General features: G+C 46.6%; 1 long non-coding RNA gene across 1 annotated transcript in view; it reads right to left on the reverse strand.

Moving 5' to 3' along the window:
- Positions 1 to 24,597, reverse strand: part of LOC140895033 (uncharacterized) — a 67,139-nt gene that overhangs the window by 17,145 nt on the left and 25,397 nt on the right. The window contains exon 4 of the long non-coding RNA XR_012154046.1: positions 19,531 to 19,876. This is a non-coding gene — a long non-coding RNA (uncharacterized lncRNA). The remainder of the gene's footprint in view (positions 1 to 19,530; positions 19,877 to 24,597) is intronic.

Raw genomic sequence — 24,597 nt, forward strand, 5'->3', positions numbered from 1 at the left:
ACTGGCCAAGATCATGCAAGTCAATGGCAAGCTAGGCATGACCCTGCTGGCATGGGTCAATGCTAGCTGGTTGCTGGAGAAGGCAGAACCTGGGAATGCGGGGTGGGTGGGTATCACTGTTCTGTTTGCTGAGACAGTTCTCGTTGGAAGATTCCCTGAGGCCACTGCTTGCAGGCATTGGGGCAGCTTGTGTCTGCATGGCCCTCAGTAAAGTTCAGAAGCCAATTTCTTTGAGTTCTGCTCTCACATGTTGCCCTCAGCTTGCCAGGATGACCTAGGCAGCTGGGCTGGAGGTGGGGAAAAGGTTCTGACCTAAAAGAAAAGATATACTCAATATGCCAGTTTAGAATAAGATACGAATCGGTCCTTTAAATCACATTGCCTGTCACCTGGAAATAAAGAGTAATAATAACCTGTCCCTTCCCTAGCACCTTGCATCCAAAGACCTCAAGGCAATTGACAAACACCAGACCAAGGCCTTGACTCCCTCCTCAGGCAAAGCTCTCACTGACTTTGTCTGGGAAAGGGGGGAGTTAAGACTGACAGCCTGATTCACCCCTTGTATAAGCTAGCTGAACTTGGCAAGGGGTTAGTTTGAGTCAGGGCAGAATGCGGCCTGGGTGAGGACATCTGGATTTGTCTTATGAGTGAATTAAGATTCACAACTAGGGCTAGGTGAATGAGTCACTTGGAACCATGTAGCTGATTGATTTTAACTTTTTTCGTTCCATTTGCAAATTATCTTCAAACAGCTTGTAACTTGCAAATTTGGTCAGTATCCCAGTGTTGCCATTGCTTAAGATTTTATCACAAGCCTTGTGATATTTGGTGTCTTCCTTTAAGCCCCAGATCCTGGAATCCTGTGATTAAAGGAGAATCTTAGCTTTCACTTTATAAGGTGGTTGTGGAGAAAGGATTGAAAACGTGACCCAAGTGCCTCTAAAGGCACAGAAGACCAAAGACAAACAAAAAGAATACCACAGTTAGTATTTTTTTTAAAAAATCTCATGATTTTTAGCCAATCTCATATCTTTTGGGGCCTGACTCATGATTTTTGAGCCCTTGGGATTGAAGTACTGATATTCACCAGACAGTTTGCTTGCACATGTGCTAGACTATGCTGGTTCATTATTCATACCATATGATTGGTCACCTACCAGTAAGTCACATGGTATTGGCCTAACTGGCTAAGCGGCAGCGCTGCAGAAAAGGACCTGGGGATTACAGTGGACAAGAAGCTGGATATGAGTCAGCCGTGTGCCCTTGTTGCCAAGAAGTCTAACGGCATATTGGGCTGCATTCGTAGGAGCACTGCCAGCAGATTGAGGGAAGTGATTATTCCCCTCTATTCGGCACTGGTGAGGCCCCGTCTGGAGTACTGCGTCCACTTTTGGGGCCCTCACTACAGAAGGGATGTGGACAAATTGGAGAGAATCCAGCAGAGGACAACGAAAATGATTAGGGGCTGGGGCACATGACTTATGAGGAGAGGCTGAGGGAACTGGGGTTATTTAGTCTGCAGAGAAGAAGAGTGAGGAGGGATTTGATAGCAGCCTTCAACTACCTGAAGGGGGGTTCCAAAGAGGATGGAGCTAGGCTGTTCTCAATGGTGGCAGATGACAGAACAAGGAGGAATGGTCTCAAGTTGCAGTGGGGGAGGTCTACGTTGGACAAATTAGGAAAAACTATTTCACTAGGAGGGTGGTGAAGCACTGGAATGCGTTACCTAGGGAGGTGATGGAATCTCCTTCCTTAGAGGTTTTTAAGGGCTGGCTTGACAAAGCCCTGGCTGGGATGATTTAGTTGGGATTGGTCCTGCTTTGAGCAGGGGGGGTGGACTAGATGACCTCCTGAGGTCCCTTCCAACCCTAATCTTCTATGATTCCGTGATTGCTTTTGTCCTCTGATTGGATGACCCATGCTTTCTAAACAGGAGGCATCCCCTTTTCTGATCACAAATTATCCACAGACTTTCATGGTTGTGCAGTGAGTCTAGTGAGCACACAGCGGAGAGAGTTTTGAAAAGAACTTTTCACAATGACCATGAGAGAGAAAATGTGCACATGCTCTATGCATTCACATGCAGAGATGCAGCTAGTGGCTCATACACACCTGCTACCAAACTGCCACTGGCTCACACACTCATGACCGCGTGCACTCACAACCACTCTCAGTGACTTTTCTAAATGCACAATAAAGCTCCCAATCCCTGCAGTCATTGCCTGCATTGCTAGGAATAGCTCAGCTCTCTTTCTCCCATCCCCTTGCATTACAGGTGACTGTGCTGCCTGGAGGATTTCCCTGATTGCCTGGTTGCTCTAATAGAGTCTCATTATTTCATGGGAGGCACAACTTCCAACCAAAACTCTGAGACCCTTGTTACAATAGAAGGGGACAAATAAAATCACCGGCTAAACACAAAAGCATTCATGTAAAAAGATTATTTGAGTATCCGAGGTGACTTAGAAACATACGCTATCAAGTACAGCCCCACAGTATAGAAGAGGCTGCCCTTTGATTCTTAGCAATCTAAATGCCTGGACCCAGGGTACTACAAGGGTTAAACATAGGAGGAGGGAAGCTGCTGTTTGTGTATAGGCAATAAAGAATTCAAAGGAACTCCCAGAGAACTTTGCATGGAGTGCAGAGGAGAGGCTAGAGAAAAGCCCCCACGGGTGGGCCTGTGTGTTTAGGTGGCTCTGTCTTTAACTCTATTCTTGGCTGGTAGTCCAAGATGTCTGCCTGCTGCTGCTGAACGATCTGTGAGTTTCAGAGAGGGATGGGACAGGTGAGTGACAGAGGAACCAGGTTCTGGCAAATACAGGACAAATTCCCTTTGCATGTAAACACACGCACTGCATACACAGGCTCATGCTACATGCCAGCACAGAGAGTGAGATCCTTGCGGGCCTGCTATACAGAGGTGCTGGAACAATTCTTATAGTGGGGGTGTTGGAAGCAGAAACCAGGGATTTGGTTGTTATTACTACTTCTAGCTGGGGGGTGCTGCCGCATGTCCAGCACCCCTAGTTCGAGCACCCCTGCTTCGTTACACATCCGTTGCTGCTACACCTGGCAGCAGGGATACAGGAAACACCATTCGGAGCACAGCACACACAGAGCGATAAAGTCAGCTCAGTCTTAGCCTGCCAACCTCCTCTGGACAAGCACACAATATTTCAGTGGAAATTGACCTCAGTGGGCTTTGGATCAGCCCCTCAGTCCAGCACTGCCTCTCCTTCTGTATTACCAAAATCCACCTTTCCTCTTTCCCCACTGCTGAAACCTGGGCCATCTCTTGCCTTGATCACTGCAACCTTCTCCCGTCATCTACCTCAGACTGATGAAAGGAGTCACCTCCCTCTCTTGCCACTGTAGTCACATCACTCACCCGCCTCCAACCCCATCATCGTCTTTCTGTCCATCACTGCACCAAGCTTCCCATCTTCACCCTAAAGGGTCTGCAGCATCTTAGCCCCGCTTCTCCACCGCCCCTTCTTGTCCCCTGCCTTGCTGATCCATTCATCTCCTTCTCCATCTCTCAGCTTTATCCTTTCTATCATGCTGCTCCCTTACCTGGAACAATCTCCGAGTCAGAGCCAGGATTCAGTGAGTGCGAAGAGATTTAGAGAGAAAGAGGCAAAACACCCAGGAACAAGAGCTGAAATCCTGGCCCCATTGAACAAAACTCCCATCAACTTCCAGAGGGTCAGGGTTTCAGCTCAGGAGTCTAACCTATGCTGCAGCAGGACATCTCAGGAACACCTTCAGCTCCACACCTGACATTTGATCAGTCATTGTCCAGCCATGCAAGTCCCTTCTCTCTAGATCATTAAAGAGGGGGAGTCTTTTAAATGTACTCATTAAAGAAGTTTGTACAGTTGTACTCAGGGTGCTAAGGGTGCTTGACACTATAGGTGGAGGGATGCAAAAGTTAGATTATGAGCAATAAACATATGTATATAACTCTCCAACAGTTCCTAAAGTGCTAAATATTATTAAGTCTGTGTCATATACAGCCTAAATGCTTGGGCGGCAGAAAGGGCACTGGTGCTTAATGAGACTATCCCAAACAAATGCCAATAAAACCTTTTGACCACACCAACTATTCTCTCTATTTTCCTGCTTCTCTATTTTCTCTGCTACCCTCTCCCCCAGCCACATGGCTCATCGCCTGTAAACTATGCTCATTATTGCCAGTGGATTTTTCACACCTCTCTTCCGTGTATTAGGCTGGGTGTTTGTTGCTGTTAAGGCTTTGTGTGTGTATAAAAGTGTGTTAAAATCCACTGGAAATAAACAGCTTTTAAAGGAGTTGTGGGATATATGTGGGGCAGCGAGGAAGAAAGACTGCCAGACAAGCAGGCCGAGAAACAGAAAAGATGTAGAGCGAAGGAGACCTAGCAAATAAAAATGGCTGCAATTTTTTTTAACCCCTCCTGAATTAGCAACTCATATGTCAGATCACATTTCCACAAATCATAAGTCCTAAGATGCAACCTACATGCCCCCTCTGAGAGCTAAGGAGTCACCTTAAACCTCACCCCTTCTTTTTGTGGCTGCTAATTATCCAAGTCTGCCAGGCTGCATCCAGCACACAGCCACGCTCCACCTCCAACGTTCCCCTCCCCCTCCCCCACCATTAAAACAGCTTTTGCCAGTGGAAGGAGGACAAACGTAGTCACTGGCACCTTATCAGACATGCATGCAAAACTAATTACCATAGGGAGACATGCAAGCTGCCACCCAGCCACACAAGGCCATGCCCGCGCGCACACACAAGGCAGGCCTTGTCTGCCGGGGACATTCAAAAGGCTTTGTCGCTAATTTAGGCATCTGTCTCAGTCTGGTCTGGTCCTCCTGCCTGGGCAAGGGTTGTGGGGGTTTTTTTCCCACCCTCCCCACCCCCCCGTTTGACAATGCTGGGAACATGCCCAGAGACCCCCCTCATTCAAATCGTCCCTTGACAATGGTCTCATTGTGTGAGCATCTAGACAAGGGAGAGGATGGGGCGGGGGGGGGAGAAGACAGGGATGTGGAGGGGGAATTAAAATGTGAACCCAAGAGAGTGTTTACTAACACAACCCTGCAGCTGCCCCATCTCTCTCCCTCCCCGCAGTCTTAACAGACAGAGAATCAGAGAGAGGGGCTGGGGAGGTGGGGTGATCAGAGGCTCATGACGATGTGGAGATTACATGCTTGTGGGGGTTGAGACAGGGTGTTGATAAGCACAGAGGTGTTATAGGCTCCAGAAGGGAGGATGGAGGTTAGGGGCCTATGGGAGGTGGGGAACTTGGTGCTCCAGAGGAGAGAACTAGAGCGATCTGATGGGCTCAGAAAGGATGGGCTGAGGGTGGTTATAAGTTCGGAGAGGAGAGTACAGCGTTGAGGAAGCAATAGGCGCAGCCAAGCTGGTATTCTGCAGATAAAATAACATTTGCTTAAACCTGGCCTTGTGGATCAATGTCACAGCAACAAATCAGACACTCAGCGTTGGGATTTTTTGTAATCACTGCTTCTGGTTAATGCAGAGTGGGAGCAGGCAGGAAGGGAAAATCAGAGAAGGCCTCTGTGGCTCTTGTAGGGCTGCGCTAGGGAACAGGCTTCAGAGGTTTGTTTTCTTCCTCTTTTCAGCTAATCAGGTATGGGAGAAATTGTTAGAAAAATGCCCCATTTCCCTATGGAGGAGCCACATCCGTGACTGTTGAGTAGACAGGGCTTAGCAAGGCGACCTTATTACACCTGGCTGGAAGGGCAGCGTGTGCAGATACTGTTCACTGGAAAATACCCAGAGCTCTGCAGAGCCAAGGAAAAAGGTGGGGAGGGGAGGGCGTAAAGTTTTCCGAATATGCAAATACGCACAGAGAGAACCAGAAAAAGAGACCTCCATGGAGGGAAGGCGCCAGACAGACACACACCCACCCACCCACATGGGCTGTGCATTCTAGTTCTCCTAGAACCCACACAGAGCCAAATATCTCATGACTTGTAAGTATGTTTACACTTTTAATTGCTCCAGGGAACTACTTATGAAGCCTGCATAGCACAAGATTTGGACCTTTGAACTTCCGCCATCCAGAACTTGAAATACCATCAGCCTAGATCTTGCATGATATTAGCCCAACAGGGATATTAAACAAATCCAGCAAAACCCGTAAACACAAACATCCATACACAAACAAAAATACCCCTACTACATAAGTGTGCTCACATTAGAAGTGAGCAAGCTATTCTTGTAGAGTGCTTTTTCCAATTAATCAGTCCCTGTTTTTCAATTCTCCATGAAGAGACCTTGATTGGTTATTCATGGCATGTGATTGGGCACTTGTATCACATGATATTATTTCTGCACCTGGATCCTGAAACTTTTATAAAGAGGAGGTAAATCAAAGAGCTTTCAAGATGGCTACTTGAATAGGCCAGGGGCAAATCTTCACACAAATGAATGAATGTGCATGAGAATTTGTGAGACTTGTTTCCCATGAACAAAAAAGGGGAGGAAAAATCACATGCACAAAATGTTTGTGGAATACAAATTAAAAGGGAAGCTAATGCCAAGGAAGCATGTCTGTAATATTCATGAATGGGTTTATTGACATATTTCCTCAGTTCTAACCCAGAGATAAACACACAGACATACACTGACAGACACACACACGGGAACAAAGCTAGATTAGTAATTAATGCAACACAGGCACGGCATTAAACCTATAGAGATCAGCTCAGGATAACAACACAAGGACCCAAGAAAAATAAAATAATTCAATACTAAAGCAAGACAATTACAGCCATAATTATATAGGACAACATTCTGCTCCCATTTCCATGGGTGTACATTACAACAAGTCTATTGAGGTCAATAGAGTGATATAGGATTTAAACTGGAGCAGGTGAGAACAGAATTTGGTCCATTTGGGTCCCAATCCTGAACTCCTCCTCACGTGAGTAGTCCTACTGAGCCGAGCGGGAGCCGGGCAGACATGAAACGCAGCATACTTTTATTTAGCTGCCTGACTATGGTTTTAGGTGCCTAAATTTAGGCATGCAGGTTTGAAAATGTTAGTCACAGTATCCGCAGCCCAGATTCTCAAAGGTATTGAAAAGCCTAATGCCTATTGAGTTCAATGGGAATTAGGTGCCTAACTACCTTTAAGGGCCTGGGTCTACAAATATAGACTGACAGGCAGAGAAAGCCCAGATCTCCCAGCAATTTACACTGCAGTAATTTACAATTTACCGGTGCAATTGCAAATTGCAATTTACCGGTGCAGCTTCCACCGGCTTCATCGAGAGAAGAATTGGGCCCTGTGTTACTAAAATGATCTCACTCCTAAGCAGACATGGCCATTTCAGAGTCCTTTCCATTCAGTTTTCTGTTATTCTCTCCTGAGACAGAAGATTCACTGTCCGGCCTCCTCCTTCCCCCAGACCCTCGGTTACCCAGGAAAGTCAGTGCCAATCTTTCTGTGAGCCAGTCACGGTTTAACATGCCTATTGCAAGCATGGAGCAGGCACGCCATTTCTCCCAAACACCAAAAGAATCACAGTTCTAAAGCTGAGTTTATGCACTCCTGAAATACTTGAAAAAAAAAATTAGTTACTCTTTTCAAAATGCTGTTTAGGATCCCACCTTAGTCGTATACCATTTAGACAATTTTAAAGCTGCACCTGATTTTAAGGCAAAGTTTTTGAAAGTCTATTTTAATGATCAGCAAAGAACCAAGTTCAGATTCTAGGTTTCCGAGGCAACACATAGGAAAATCCTAGCTTACTTGCGCCATTTTAGGCAAGAGTGAGGTCATCAGCTGCTGCAGGAAACAAATGGAGAATCCTGAATTCAGGCCTAGCAAGCTCAAAGCTCTTCTGGTCCCCTTAAAAAGTAATATATATTTCTGTCCTTCTAAGACCTTGCCCTATAGAAATCTCAACATCTGCATTATTCTAGCCCTTCAAATCATGTAAAATAAATGTGCATTATAGAATAAAATTTCCAATGGCTTCTATAATTGAGCATACGATTTTGTGTTTGGGCATGACTTGCGTTTATTTCTAGACAGTTAGATGTCTCGCTTCCTTACTGGAGCATACAAATGTTGTTTAGCTGCACAAACGCAGGAAAAATTTTAAAGGATGGGTTCAGACTATTTGGATAAGGCATCACTAAGTGTATATCTGTACATGCTAATACAGGGATCGGCAATCTTTGGCCCGCAGCCCACCAGGGAAAGCTCCTGGCAGGCCAGGCCGGTTTGTTTACCTGCAGGGTCCTCAGGTTCAGCCGATTGTAGCTCCCACTGGCCGCGGTTCACTACCCCAGGCCAATGGGGGCTGCAGGAAAGGCAGCCAGCACATCCCTTTGCCCATGCCGCTTCCCACAGCCCTCATTGGCCTGGAACGGCAAACTGCAGCCAGTGGGAACTGCGATCGGCCGAACCTGCGGATGCGGCAGGTAAACAAACCGGCCTGGGCCACCAGGGGCTTTCCCTGACTGGCTGCGTGCCAAAGGTTGCTGATCCCTGTGCTAATAAATAGACTCCGTAGACTGTAAACTCTTCAGGGCAGAACTAAGTTTTGCTGTGTTGGAACAGTGCTTAATACATTGTGTGTTAGCACCTGTTTGTGTGTATACACATGCTTGAGAGTACACTTCATTCACCACTCTGAGTACAGTTTAACACCATTCTGATTCCACTGATTTTAGTGTAATTCAGCGGTTCTCAAACTGTGGGTGGGGAGATGGAATTATGGAGAAATCAATCCATTTCCCCCCCCCCCCCGGCTGCTATGGTAGTTGCTGTCTAAGAACTTGGAAGTGGATGTGCTTTCCCATCCTCAGACATGAGCTATGGACTCTCTCGGAGTGAGTGTGAAAAGTAAAGCCTAGCAGCTGTTCATTGCCCCAGACCTGCCATCAGACTGGTGCCATTAATCCAGTGCAAACCCATTAGGTGCCACAAGTACTCCTGTTCTTTTTGCTGATACAGACTAACATGGCTGCTACTCTGAAACCAGCCAAAATAAGTGTCAATCCAGCAGCAACGTTTTCAGCAACAAGGCTCAGCCCTGGCTGTCAGGCCTTCAGGACCTGGCTTTTGCTTTAGGCATGCAGCGTAAACAGAAGCCCACATTTACCAGGGAATTACCACTGGCAGGTCTTTCATGTTCTCTAGTAATCAAGGCAGCTGCTTTCCTCACTGCCCACTGCCATGGTTTGGTTTGGCATCTGATCACATCTGACATGACTAGAAGCCCATGTGGATTCTCCTTTTGATCCCTGACAGAAATGTGTCACCAACAGCAAAAGAAGAAAACAGTAAAGGCTACAGGCCAGATCCTCGGGTGCGGGCAAGATGCAGAAAGCGTAAGTTAGGCTGTCATGCAGCCTCTGTCTTCTCCTGACTAGAGTGGCAATGTGAATGTTCATCAATGGAGACTTCCCTTCTCCCTGTCCTGAGAGGCCTCACGAACCATTGCCCAGTGTCTAAACCCCCTTTTCGAAGCAAAGCTGATGAAAAAGTGGCAATAAAGAGGTTCTAGTCCCACCTGCCAGTATCCTGGATCCCTCCCCCAGCTTCAAGACAGAGACAGCACTTGTTGCTCTGGTCAACAACCTGTTCCTCTCCATAGATAATGGGAGTATGTCCGTCCTTATGCCACTGGGCCGGTCTGTGGCATTTAATGCTGTTGATCAGGTCCCACCTCCAGAGACTGCTGGTGTTAGCAATAATGTCAGCTCCTTTCTCTCAGATTGAGCTCAGGGAGTTATCATGGGCAACAGCTCCTCTGCTTCCAAAATCCTTCACCTCTCCAGTCCCACAAGGCTCCGTTCTCCCATATCTATGTGAAGCCATTGGGAGAGCTACTGAAATGACACAGGCTTAAACATCAGCAGTGTACAGACACCACACCGCTCCCTGACCCCTTGGCATGGAACACAAACCGCACCATCGCCCATTCTTCTCTAGGAGTTGGCCAAAATCAGCAGCTGGGTGGAGAGCAACTGGCTCACACTGAACCCAGGCAAGACTGGGGTGATGCTGGCAGGAAAAGATTCACACTTTGAGGAATTTGCCTTCTCTATAACACCACCTCCCCCGCCATCGAATTAAATCTGTCTAGGGCTTGTGGGGTTCCTCCAACTTCCTCAGTGCTGTTGGGAGCCCGAAGGGCGGTGGTGGCAAAAATCCCACTTGCATCTCTGATGACCAGATGATCGCATCCCATCCTATCAGACACAGAAGCAGCCAGCTTGGGGACGGACTCTCATGTTCCATTCTGTCCAGGAATGAACCCTCTCACGCCTTGAAAGCTCCAGCTACTACAAAATGCACAGTCGCCCAGGACACACATCACCCCAGTGCTCCGCTCCCTGCACTTGCTCCCCACTGAGTACAGAGCCTTAGTCAAGGTCTCTATCCTGATACTCAAAGCCCACCATGGACCTGGCTCCTGTTAGGCATAATCGCCTTACCCTCCATGACTGTGACCTTCTGCAACAACTAAATTGCACTGGATTAATGTGGACCAGAATGGGGAGGCTTGTAAGTTCAGGGATGGAACTAGACCTTGGAACTCACTCCCACAAGAAAGAAGAATGAGCACAAACCTCCCCACATTCAGAACTGAAAGCAAAACTCCTTTCTTCATCTTAGCTCTAGCTCAACAAGTCATTGACACATGGGCTTTGAGGGCACAACAGATCCATGACCACGGGTCCATCTGGAGAAACAAAGAATTTAAAGGAGAATCTCAGCTTTCATTTTTTAAGAAAGCAAACTTCCGTCCCTTTTCCTTGCAAAGATGGCCTTGAAAATGCAAGCCAGTCCTGGAGTTCAAAAGCTTGTCCCTGATTTTCCTTAAAAACACAAGTTACTGATAGCGCATTACAACCACTTAAGACTGACCTTTGAGAGCTCTTGCTAGATATAGGCCCACTGAGCTGGGATCTTCCCAAACAGCAATCTTCCCAAACAGCAATGCCACCCGGGGGCTGTCGATGAGCTAGTACCTTCCCTGTCGACTGCCTGTGGCCAGACCTGCATCTCTGCTAAGCAGCTAATGTGACCCTTGACCACAAGGATGGGTGGCTCGATAGGATGGTCTCAATGAGAGGCAGCATGGTCTGGTGGACAGAGAAAGAGACTAATCCCAGTTTCAACTCCGACTCCCTTTGCTTGGCCACATAGACAAAAGTACCCCAAGTTAGAGATCTAAGGCTTGAGGTGCAGATTCAGGTAATTAACAGTATATACCCATGTTTTTAAATTGGAGCCTCTGTGCCAGTTTCCACTTCTATAAACTGGGGCTACCAATGCTTCCCTACCTCTCAGAGTCATTGTGACAATTAGGGAATTGAGCTGTGTCACATGTATAGGGTCCCAAAATTCACGTGAATGTCCATAAAGCCTTCCAGTGGCTGGGGACCCTAGCAGCTCCCAGCTTATGTGGACAACTATCCCTGGCGCATTTTCTCTAAATGTTGGCAGCTACCCACGGACCCCAAAACAAGCAGCTGGACTGGGAGGCTCTTGGAGGAGCTCGGGAAGTGGAGGGGGGAAAGACCTCAAGAGCCCATGACACACAATGTGCATCAGTTATAAATGATGTTGGAGAAATATTACAGTAGTACCTGCAATATGCTAAGCACTGCCCAGGCATAAAATAAAACGTCACCTCCCTTGTCTAACAACAAGCATTAAATGGGGTTGAGGAGAGGGAGGAAACATACGGTCAGCATTTTTTGTTTCTGTTTTTCCCGATCACTATCAGCTCCCTCCAACTTGGTTAATTTCTTGCAGGTAACAAGACAGAAATGGATCTTGAGGATGTGTTCGAAGAAGGGGAGGGCAGAGACTGTAGATCAGCTCAGGGAGGGTGCTCCACATGGGAAAGGTGATGTGAAAGAAAGCACAGACAGCAGTGTGAGAAGAGCACAAACAAGGGGTCCAGGCTGGCAGCACTGAGGAGTGGAAGGGTGTGGGTGCGAATGCAGTAAGATCCAAGAATGGATAAGCAGGGAGGGCAGGATTAAATTTGGGCTCTATGCCAGAGAGTGATGGGGCCCAACTCTTCCCCATCTCCTCTGGCCAGCCCTGCCCGTAGGGGTGCAGGTATAGTGGGCAAGTGTCCTTTACACTTGGAGGAGGATGCGGGGCGTGGAAACTGTTTCACATACTGATTTAAAAAATGCTGAGGCTGGCTCTGGTGTGGGTAGATCAAGAAATACTTACAGATAAAATAAATGGCCCTTCTGGTTTTGACGACTAGAAAAACCAGCTCCTCAAACTTACACTTGGTTGCCTATGGCCAAGGCTGTTCTGGGAGCCAGGGATAGCCAGAGCATAGAGATGATCTAGTCACCTCCCTTTCCTCCAGCCATGCATCTCATACCGTCTGCTACGTGGGGGGATGAAGTCCCTTCACCTGCTCTAGTCCAGTTTCCCACAATGCCAGCTCTGTTCACACACCCATAAAGTAACACAAAAGCAAAAGGCCTTTTGAATTATCAAGTTATTTCTCCTGCCAGCGAGCAGGGAAAGAGATGGTTCATTCTATTTTCAAATGCTTGGGGGGTGCTCAGATGCCATGTGATGGGGGTTATATAGGTGCCTACACAGACAGTTACTTTATTCCCCAGTCACATTGTATGCTGCAGAATAGTGAACACTGACCAGCCATTTCCCATAGCTTTCCAAGTCCAGGCAGCTAAACAAAGCTAAATAAAGCTGCATTGTAACATTTGAGAATGGAAGGAGGCTCAGGCAATCCACCTAGTTCTGAAAGCCAGATGTAACCTACAGATACACAGGGAAGGGTACTGAGGTACAGGGAGACTTATTTCCCCTTTCTCTTCTTTGCAAACAGACTGGAAAAGGGCATTTTTGGAAGATATTCCCACCCCAACCACATGAAATATCAGTCTCCTCCCAATATATTTAGCTTTCTATGCATGGGCACCCAATCAATTTGATCACAAGTGAGATGAGTTTGATGGGTCTCAGCCTAGTACCTAGTCGATAGCTGTCCATCTCACATGACGTACAAACACGGCTTGGGGAAGGCACAGGACTGGACTAGCTGGGGCTGCTTGGAGTGAAGACAGAGATTCACTGGCAGAGCTGTGTGGGATAGAGCAGCTCTGGATTGGAACAGCCAGGGGTGCTGCCAGTCAGGATTGGGATGCAATGGCAGAGATGGGGGAGGGATGAAGTTTGCACAAGGCCTGACTCTAGTGTGTGCTATTAGCCCTTCATTTTCATGAGATACAAATTCACTTCACTACAAATGATTTAAAAACACAGTAAAAGCAGTGGCCAATAGGGGCAATGGTAAGCCGCACACAATGGATCAAGGAGATGCAGACAGGGAACAGATAAAAGAACCCTCAGGTAGCGTATTGGGGATTTGGGGGGTGAAAGAGCCCAACAGACATGCCAGCCTGACACACAGTTGTATTAGCTGAGGAGAATTCCTCCCCAATACCTTGAGGGTAACACTGTCTTTGTTCAGCGATTGCGTCTCCGCACCTGTCTCTCACACAGATCCTACTCCTAGCTCTGCACAGGCTATCCTCATCCACTGCTCTGAGCATAACACCTCACAGCCAAAGCAGGGCCCATGTAAAACAAGAAAGCAGAGGTCTGTCTTCTGGGTCCTGGCAATAGGGCACCTGGCCCCATGCTCGGGTGCCATGACCTTGCAGGGCCTCTACTGCCCCAGCTCAGGAGACTGCGAAGAGTGGTGGCAAAAGCTGATCCAAAAACAGGCCAGCGTGAAAGATGAGTGCACATGTGGAAGTGCTCGGAGACACGTGTGCACTCACACCCCCGTGAATTCATGCATGCACCCGCACCCGCACATTCCCCCCTGCTTGTTCTCTTACAAAGGGGAGTCCCAGCAACCAACAGCAAGAACCACTCTGCTAAAAAAAGAAAGTGAACACAAAAGCCACCCCACTCCCCACAACCCTTTGCCTGCAAGTTTCAGAGGAATACCCCCAGAGAAGCTGAAACTTTCAAGCAAAGGGTTGTGGAGAGGGGGTGGCTTTTGTGTTAATAATTTAGAGAGTGTGTGTGTGTGTACAGGGGTGGGGTGGGGGTATAATAAGCAGCACTTCTTGTGAGTAAATACAGCAATTCCTTCCCTTAGGGGCCAACCCATGCCACTTGCCCTAAGCTCCTATTTACCCAGAGAACTATCTATGGTATTGGCCTTCCCAAGAACACAACCCTGGGCTTCTCCCCCACTGTGCTGGGAAGTGGGTTGCTGGGAGTGGCGGGTTCAGGGACTAGTAAAAACACAAGGTGCAGCATCGTGGCATCAGTTGGCTGCCATAGTCTCCTTCCCTCTCTGCTAAAGAAAGGGAAGGGAGCCCTGGCTTCTAATTCTTCTGTCCCCTCTCTACTGCCTCCTATCTCCCCAAAAAACTACAAGGACAGCTCCAAGGGGTGTTTGCCACAGAGTTCCTGGTGCTGGTGATTTCTTTTGCACCAGATCATGCAGCTAGTAAAATCTCAGCCTCTCCCCAAACTCCCCTGAAGCCAGTAAGCTAGACACACACACATGCATACACTGTAATTTGGGGAGGCCTCCCACCCAACACAGGCCAAGTTACCTAGTAACCACCTTGTGATTGTATCACAGCAGATATTCACAACCCTCCACTTCATCTCTGTAGACAGCTGCACGAGATGCTCATGGGAATCATGAGCATGTCTGAGTGACAGGGAGAGGAGACATGTGCGCCCACCACCTCCTGCCCCACATATATTTGGACACTCACTTGACTTGAACATGTTCTGCACATCCATTGTATAACCGAAAGCCAACCCACTGCTGTTACTTCTCAGGAGCAAAGAGGCTGCATGAATGGCTGGCATTGACTATTGTTAACTTCTTTGTCTTGGCCACATTCGGAGTTGGATACATTTGATTCTACCTCCCTAAACTCCAGGTGTGGTTTGATTGGCTGCAGGATTCTCCTTTCCTCCCTGTTCCAAACAGTTACACAGCGTTCAATGTGGCCAACCTCAAGCTTTCAAAAATCAGAAGTCAGGCCACAAAAAATTATGAGATTTTTTTTAAATGATATATTTGGGTTTTGTTTTTGTTTTAAAATTTTCTTCCTAGTGCCTGAGGCTTTATTGTACGTTCACTTTGTGTTTGCAAGCTTTTCTCTGCAACTGTGGTGGCTGGACCCTTAAAAAAAAGGATGCAATTGCTTGTTTCCAGGGGCTGGGGCTTGAAGAAATACACCTAAAATGACGACACTTGTGATAAAAAAAAACGAGGGTTGCCTGCATGGAGCATTGCCGGGTGCTTGGGAGCTCCTGCGTTTCATCCTAAAGGTGTCTGCAGATCAGTGTTGGCTGGAGGGATGCCTGTTTGTGCGTGTCCCATCTAGAGATGTATATACCCAGAATGGAAGGTGATCTGCACGTGCGGGTGTGAACAGGAGAACAAAGTGTTTCCAGAATTTACGAACAGCCACCCCGCTGTGGAACAGCCAACGAGTGGTGAAATTTCATCTAAGCACATCTGTCTCTCTCCTGATTGGGCCAGGTATTCCTCACTCATTCACCTAATGTGATCTGCCTATAATTAGCAACACAGCCTCTAAAAGAGATAACGGATATGCCCCTGCTGTGTAAGCTATACCAAGTGGAGGTTTTACACTAAGCAGGGGTGGACAGGACTATACTACATAGTTCCCATGGGGAAGCACTTTGACTTGGCCCTGAGTGGAGAACTGACAGGGGCTAAAGAAAATGATGAGCATTGTCTTAGGCCTGACTCTCCCAAGTCCCGCTTCCATTCCCCTCTCTCCCAAAGGAAAGTCCCTGGCAGGCAAATATCCCTAGTAAGTGAGTTTAGGTCCAGAGACAGGTTCTGACAGACAGCTGTGGAGAGGACAGTCCTTAATTTAACCCAGAATTAGCAAGCAGTGCAAGCTGCTCCCCGCAAACACACGAATCAATGTGCCGCCACCGAAGGGCATGAGGGGAGTTCTGTGACTATGGTTCATTCAATCCTGAAAATGATTGTCCATAAGGGAGGCCCAGCCAGTTGTGATGGTATTCGTCATGACCTGGACATCTGCCCACTAGAAATGGGACTTTGGACACCCATCTCTTTGGTGCAGTTTTGCTGTACAAACTCCCTGGCTCTTTAAAAAGGCACCATCCTTAGCAGACCCCAAGGGAAGGTTCCCTCCGTTCCGCAGTCCCCAACAATGACAGCAAGCAGGAAATATTAGACACAGAGCAAAGTGAACACCAATGCCTGCAACATGTGAGCAAACTCAGGTTGAGATGCACTGGCACCTGTCATATGTATGTTCCCACATGCACAGCCCTCGCACATGAACCTGCTCGGGGTGCACACCCAACACTTATCACAAAACACGACACACATGCACGTTCACATGCATGCAACAGAGCTACCCACAAAATCCATGCCAAATGATTCCAAGAAAAATACTCTCCTTTAAAACTATAACCTAAATCCTAAATAATGGATTGCTGGGCATGCATTAGAAATATTAGACAATGAAGACTGTGAAGCTGGGCCTGGCAGCAAGCCAGCTAGGCTCCTGCCCCTGGGAGCCTAGTATGTTTCCTATTTAGTTCGTTTTCACCCTGCTAGAGAGACAGCCAAAGCCTTCGTAACCCAGAACCTAGGCACACATGCTCGCCCATATGATTCGAGTATCCGGGAACCACCATGACACAGACTGTGGATGTATAGGGAGGAATGAAGGGGGTGATTATTATTCATCATACACAGAGCCTCATCTCTCTCACAAGAGCATTACTCGCTCTTTAATTGGTTCCATTCATGGCAGTCCTTCAATGCCTTCCATAAGTGTAATTATGCCAGGTTCTCTCCATCTGGCTGGAATCAGGAATAGCAGTTGTTTCTAGTGTTTATATTTTGAATCGGTATTTCTGTAGCTAGATTTATTATTAATTATTATTATTATTATTATTATTGCTGGACTGTTTTGAGCTCTCAGGCATGAATTCTCCCCTCACTGATACCCACTGCAACTCCCATTGACTTTAATGGGAGCTGAATTCCCATAATGAGAGTAGGATTTGGCCTTGTCTCTCTCCTGTCAGGGATCTCCCTGGCATTGTTCATAGGAAGAGCCCAATACTTTATCAGTCACTCTTGACAGCTGCCTCCACCAAACTCACTGACACCTGTGTAGGCAGGTTTCTTCACAGGCATATGAGAGACATCTGAGAGGACAGAAAATAGAGAGGTGCTTCAAACCCCCCCTCCACCCTGCAAATTGCAAAACCAAGGTAACATCAGAATCATCTTTAAAAGCACAGGCTTTTGAATTGCACCCAGATGGAGTCTCTATGGTGGGGGAATGCAAGTTCAGATGGGTTGAGGCCCAGCTTCATGTGAGGGCACAATTTGTACCTACAAAACTCAGGCCCAAAGTTGTGTACCCGCAGACTAGGGTGACCAGATGTCCCGATTTTATCGGCTCCTATTACCCCCCACCCCCATCCCGATTTTTCACACTTACTATCTGGTCACCCTACCACAAACATAAATTGAGGGAACAAATCTAAGTCCATGCATCAACAGATCTGAACCCTCCGTTGGGCAACCAGAGGCCCAGACACTTATGTCTGCATCTCACATTGCCACAGTGAAGTCCTGCCTTCTGAAAATGTTTCCCTTGCACAGTAAGTTATCTGAGTTCACTATGTTTTTCTTAGAGAGATGAGGTAGATCTTGGTGAACCCTAACACTAAGGTGTTTGCTGGCTTTCAGAGAGGAGGAACCCACAAACAGGAATGCTGGGCAACTAAGCACCATCTGGTCAATGACGGCTCCTGACACAATGGCTCGTGTTGGCATGTTTATGATGCAGACCAGAGGCATATTCTCATTATCCCCATTAAATACTGTTATGTGGGATTCAGCACAAGGCACCACAAGAAGCAGATGGGGAGGCAGGGAAGAAAAGAAAACGGGTGAGACAGACTGACAGATTTATCTGAAGCTTAAGTCTATACCCATAAACATGGGCTGATAAGTAAATAGCCACGTAAGTATGAAACTAAATGGTGGGAGCCCACAGTATCCAATAATCATTCTTGTACATTTTCTGCTCCTTTACGGTTCATCATCAGCATTTTTAAATGAAATATTTCTACCAATACGTTACACATCTGTATATTGTAATTCTAGCAATCCTGGTTAAAATCTGAATGACTTGCCCAAATGATTTGTTTTTATCGTTATCTTTTGGATTCCTAGCTTTTGTGGAATGCTGATTCTCTGTATTGGGTAGTATGTGCCTGAGATGTATTTACAATGCATAGCATTTGTATTCTGCGTTACATACTTAGGTCATGGCTTTCAGTTTTCCTCCATATAAAAAATAGCACAATATTTGGAAGCCCCAAACTCTAGAACCCATAATAACATTATTGCTGCATTTTCAGTGTATTACGGCAAAATACTGTCGCATTTTTTAACATAAAGCACAGAAAAGCCATCATCATGGATATGTGGCCCCATTAAGTAGGAAAGGCGGGGGGGGGGGGGAAATGTACTTTGTATGACAGCAAATGAAAAAAAAATTGTTTTCTAAAATAGTAAATACAAATATAATGTGGTTTAAACAAAGAGAGAAGATGAGGAGGGCGGTTCTCTTCCTGGTTTGATTGCTCTTTAGCAAATGGACAAATATTTTTAGAAATAAAAAGCGTGGCCTACTTTCCGGGTGCAGAGCTCAGCGCTTTCGATTTAATGATATGTATTTAAGTTCCTTTTAGGGGAAAGCCTTCTGAAATCACTGGGGGGGGGGGGGGGAGAAGAAGAAATAAACAATAAATTGGTTTTAAAGGCTTTTGTCCTTGTTGCGTGTGAGTCTAATGGAGGGGCTCTCTCTGTCACCGAGGCGCTGGCTGGGCTGTCGGAGACAACTTAGACAGTGAAAAATCACATGCGGCCTGTTAAGAGGAGCACAAAACTGCAGAATATTGGTGGGTCTCGCCCCCTCCCTCAGCCCAAAAATAAATAACTAAATAAGTGAACACAAGGAAAATGGATATTTTAATCTGCCAATAAAACAGCAGCAGAGACGGTTTATCTCAGTGTATTGCAAGGTCTGTGTGCCAAATCCCTGATGGGTTGTTGTTCCACCCACCCCACCCCTTTTATGTGTCATTAAGGATTTTTCGCATGCAGCCGAATGGGCAAATGGAAATAAAGCGTTTGTTCCTGTCCTACCAGCTGGATGAGCACAACAAGGAGGATGGGAGCAGGCACACAAAAAACACAGGGCAAATTAGGAAGTATGTTAATTCAATTAATATCGCAGAGGGGCTGGAGGGAGGGTGTACGTGCAGATTTTCCGCCTGAGGAAGGAGGTGGCAGAGAAAGAACTGGGGCATGCCAGCTCGAGTTATTGTTCTGCCTTCATTGGAAATTAGCAAGATAACAAGGAGACGGGCGTGAGGAAGGTAGCATGGTAAAGATTTAGGCAGCTCTGCAACCTACCTCGTGCCAATGCGGCCATCTTACAAACAGCACTTGATTCCATCAAAATGGCTTCCGGGCACCTAGCAGCCTACAAACTGCAGCAAAAATGGCCCGGTGTGGCAGAGTATGTCTTCACAGAGGCTGCCCTTCTCCCTCTCGCTGCCTCTTTTTTTGTCCTCCTCCTCCAGCTCTTGCTTGTCGAGGGCCCCACGCGGAGTTGATGGTCTCAGGGAGAGGGGAGAATACCAGAGGGGACTGGGAAGGGGAGGTTAACCGGGGAGGAGCGACTTTCCACCTTTCTCTCCTGTGCTGCTTGTGCCGAATGGGAAGTTTCTTATCTTTGCTGCAGAACGTTGCACAGGCTCTATGCAGGAGAGAATAAGGCACAGCCATTACTCACCGAGACCTGTACATGGGCATAATGCCATGGTTACACACAGAAAGGAGAAAACAGATAATCCCGGTTAACTGATTGATCACTGTATTGCACCCCATGGCTGCAGCCCTTCAGCATATGAGACTGGGGCAAAAGCGTAGCCCATTTGTGACCGGCTCGTCCTTCCCCCCAATGCTCTTCTCTAAGGCAGAAATGCAGGGCGTTTCCCTTGTTTTACTTAGACTCAAGGATGAATGAGACTCCTAAGCACCTGTTTATCCAGCTGTTTATCTCCGGGCACATGACTCCACCAAAGACCTGGCACTTGGGGTATTTACAACTAGACTGGACAAAGCATGAAGAAATGTCCTGTATGGAACAATCCTGCCGTGGCCATTGAGGAGGGAATACGTAACCTGGGCGCCTCCCATTGCTAAGGCCTCGGCGACAGCCTACTGAAGGTCTAGAGATGCAGACGTCTCTTGCGACATGCAATACATTGAAGTGCTTGTTGAGCCTGAAGACCCAGGCAGGCCCCGTGGGAAGTACCACACGCTATGCCCTTACTGCAAGAATTAGTGTTGGGCTCTGTCCCTCTGACATACAAAAAGAAAGTTTAAAATAGAGACATAGGACCTGAACTTGCAGTTCTTGTGCAGTCAAAACTCCCACTGCAGTCCATGCATAAAGAATGCAGGATAAGGCCTATACTGCATGTGTGTGGCATAAACACTGTAACATAGACCCAGACATGCCTAATGCTATTCTGCACAGTACCATCTCCCTAAATACAGTACTTTTATACAGTAGGAAGTCCGACTATAGGGGAAAGAGGTAGAGCTGAGAGCTGTCCAGCAGGTCATTACAATATTTCCTGGGCAAGGTTGTGGTCAGAAGAAAGAGGAGTTCACATTTCTATTATTTTTGGAATGTAAAACTCTGGCCCCTATGATTTCAAGGCTAGGCTTACAGAAATGATGGCTCATTATGTCAGCGTAACTCTCTTCTAGGGTCAAATCCCATAATCCTTTGTTTTGACTCAGTCCTTACCCAGGTACAACTCCTGCTGACACCCAAAGATTTAGCTCACAGTGAAATTAGGTTTTTCAATGCACACTTTCACTCTGAGTAAAATTCACCCCACTGCCAAGGGTCCTTAAACCCCATGTAAGTTCTTAGCATGTCTTGGAGGTGGTGTGAAATGCCTTGCACAAACTCTTTGATACGCAATGAATTTTACCCTCTCCCTAAAATTTTCACTGCATCTGGAGTCACAGTTCAGTATAAGTGGGAGCAGGATGAGCTCCCTACTTATGCATATGGGTCAGCATTTTCAGCATGCTGTAGAATTTGTGAAGACATTTAGCATGGGTAATGACAAGTCCCACATCCTGCTTGTGCATGCATTTACTGGTTTTACAATCTCAGGTGTGGGATTTTCACATATAGAAGGATGCACCTACACATTTACAAATTTAGCTGATCCATGTTTAGAGACCAGAAAAGAATATGAGCACTGCTCTGTGGATGGATTTAATATTATTAAGTATATGCAAATTCTCTCTCTCTCTTTTCCTTTAAAAACCAAGCAAATTAAATAAAATCCACCCCCAGACCTATGTTATTGCAATGCTAGAGTCAAAACAAAATAAGTCAGCAAATGCAAACATTAAGGTTACACCAGCAACACTGACTCAGCCACCTTGCACTTTCTGGAGATTTGATGATGCAGTCAGGTGTTCCTAAACTTTGAGGGGGGGGGCGGGTGGCGCGCGGGAGGGCAGGTTTTAAATAACACAGACTTTATTTAAAGAAAGAGTGTCTCTTAAACACCTCCCCTCCCATTCAAGATTGTATACCATCCCTGAGACAATTTACAACAATCGCTTACATGAAAGGCGACATTAGAGAAGTGTTTAATGTATTTTTAGCTTCAGCAGGACATCTGATGTGTGGATAGTTAGGCACATGCTTATGCATCTTCCTGAATTAGGGTCTTAATATGTGCACAGCTGATAGTTCTGTAAGGGGGTGGGGATAGACACACAGACATAGGGAGTTCTGTGCTGTATACACACCTTTGTTAGGCAGTTAAACAAAAGGGACAGATGGCTAGCTCCTAAACCCTCTCGCCTACACAGGAGTTTAAACTGCTATAATTATACCAATATAGTTAAACTGCTAGAACTCTGGGTGGACACTCTTATTCCAGAATAAGAATAGCTTTTTCTGGTTTAGCTTAAACCGCTTCTAAAAGCAACATGAGCTAAACCAGAAATAGGCCCTCATCTACTGGAATAAGTGTCCACATGGGGAGTCCTATCAGTGTAACTATAACCTTTTAAATTCATATCTGACCTTATACCCGTGGAACTGCCCATGTAGGCTTGCTTTCTGAGTCACCTTCCTATACTTAATATAACTCTGGCCCTTTCACTGTGCCGAGAAACACTGACACCCTCTGCTTTCTCTTGATGCTAGTCAGAGAGGGTCTACCAACCAAAAGGAGTATGTAGACAATGGCTTGGCATTTTGATTACACAATGATCTGTTTGAACCTTCTTTTAAAAACTGGTTTGCTGTGTGTGCAAATTTTGTGGGGATGTGGGGGAATCTTCATATTTCAGAATGAAAATGTAGGCTAAAATGTTGAAATATTCCTAATGTTGTAATTGATCTCTAAATGTAGACAGGGGAGGGGACATACTGCACCTCCTAGAAGAGTCATAACAGGCCTGCTGAACTAAGGACAAGTATGTCACTGAACTGGGAATGCAATGGTGGCTCCATGTCTCTCCAAATTTGTGTGAGCATGTGTTCGCACATGTATTTGTGTATATGCATGCTCACATACATAAGTGGCATATACCTCACATTTATGCAAACATCAGCATTCATATGCAAATGAAAATACAGCCCTTTTCCGTTCCAGGCTGTCCCAGCCCCTGACATTTGGAGATTTCTGAGTAGTACAACTAGACCTCAGATCAAACATTAGCCCTAAGGGGTTGCCTTTCGGGGAAGGAGCAGCTGCATGACAGGTCTCTTTCCCCTGTTCCACCCGTGTATCCAAGCCCAGCATCACACTGGTTTTGTGATCAAGCAGACAAAGCACACACACAAACACAAAAATCTTCTTCCCAGGCAGCTTTGGGAACGGAGCTCAATTTCTTTCCCATTCTAAATCAATTGTCATACAATATATTTGATTTTTAACAAAGCAAGAGAAGACAAATCTGCTCACAGCCCTTCCCTCTCTCTTGGCCCCCTTCCTTTATCAATACCAAGCTGTCATGTGTCTTCAGATGCTTGGAGTATGGGGTGAGGACAGCAGGGGTTTGGAGAAGTAGGTCCTGAGAATGTTACTTCCTAATGCTGCTGCCCTTCTCGTATCTTTCTGGCATGGCCTGTCACTGGTCCATCTTCCCGAGCACTTTTGCAATCCTCTTTCCTACTTTTTCTTTTTATTAAGCTGTTATTTTTTGGGAACAGAAATACAATGGGATGAATGGCATTGCTGGTTGGTAGGGAGCTCTAGGCTCCAGCATGCTGTAGTCACCTTGCTCAGGGCACCCCAGGACAGTGCGAGCTCCCCAGTCCCCCCCAGCAACCATACCCCTCAACTGTCCCTCATAGCATACACCCACATTTTGCCTCCAGAAACACAACCCTGGGCTTCTCTCACTAACAGAGACAGAGGATATAGACAGAGAGGGTATCAGAAATGCAGTACCAGAAAGCTGAAGGCCAGTGTGACTCATGTTACAGATATTAAGCCATGTTATTGAAACTGTTCCTGCTGCTGAAGTTGTGTTCACCCGTTTTTTGGGCCATCCAGACGACTAGGCACATTCATGCCCTTCAGATGAAATGGTCTCTTCCCCTCCCTGGCCCAGCCATGCAGTGACACTCAGTGGTGCCACACTGGTGAAGGACTCGAATGATCATGAGGAATTTATGTATGAAGCCCAAAAGCGGGTCACTGGAAGAAGAGCAGGTACAGAGCGAGACACTGGGTCAGACGGCAGGCAAAGGAGGATGAAGAAGGTGGAAAAAATGGGCCTCAAGATGAAGGCTCGCAAAGGGCTGGTTTCATTAATAAAGCATTCCCACCCTGTCTCCTTCTTATTTTGGTGACAGAGTTAAACCTGTGTGGGCAATGTTCTTTTCTGAAGAGGGCAACTGTATCCATCTTTGCTCCGTCACTGTGCATGTCTTGCACACTTTGATCAGCTCTCTTAAACCCTTTCCAAAGCATTCTCTCAACTTCCCAGCATCTGCCTGAATTCTGCTCAGATGAGGAGATCCATCCCACCCCCACCTGCTACAAGAAAGATCAGACTGAGCGAAAGCAGACTTAGTGAAAAGGCTCTTTCAATATAGATCACCCCCCCCCCAACACACACACACACACCCTGAAAGATTAAAAAAAAACCACAACAAACTCTGATAACCTCCAAGGCTCACTGACTTATACCCTAAATTTTCCATTCTAGGCCTCCCACTTAGAGAGAGATCATCCGGGTAGCAAGATGTATTTTTTCCTCAATTCCTTATCTAAAGGTTTAAGAAACACTAAATTCTGTGACCTATTTGAATCGACAGCCCCTTACTCCTTCCAGAGGTGCGTTTTATTGAGGGAAATCTCTTCCAAAAAGGAGGAGGGAAATACTACACACAAATGAACTACCTAGAGGGTTGCCATGGGC

Source organism: Lepidochelys kempii, chromosome 10 (assembly GCF_965140265.1).
Source record: "Lepidochelys kempii isolate rLepKem1 chromosome 10, rLepKem1.hap2, whole genome shotgun sequence".
In the NCBI taxonomy this organism is placed as follows: Eukaryota; Metazoa; Chordata; order Testudines; family Cheloniidae; genus Lepidochelys; species Lepidochelys kempii.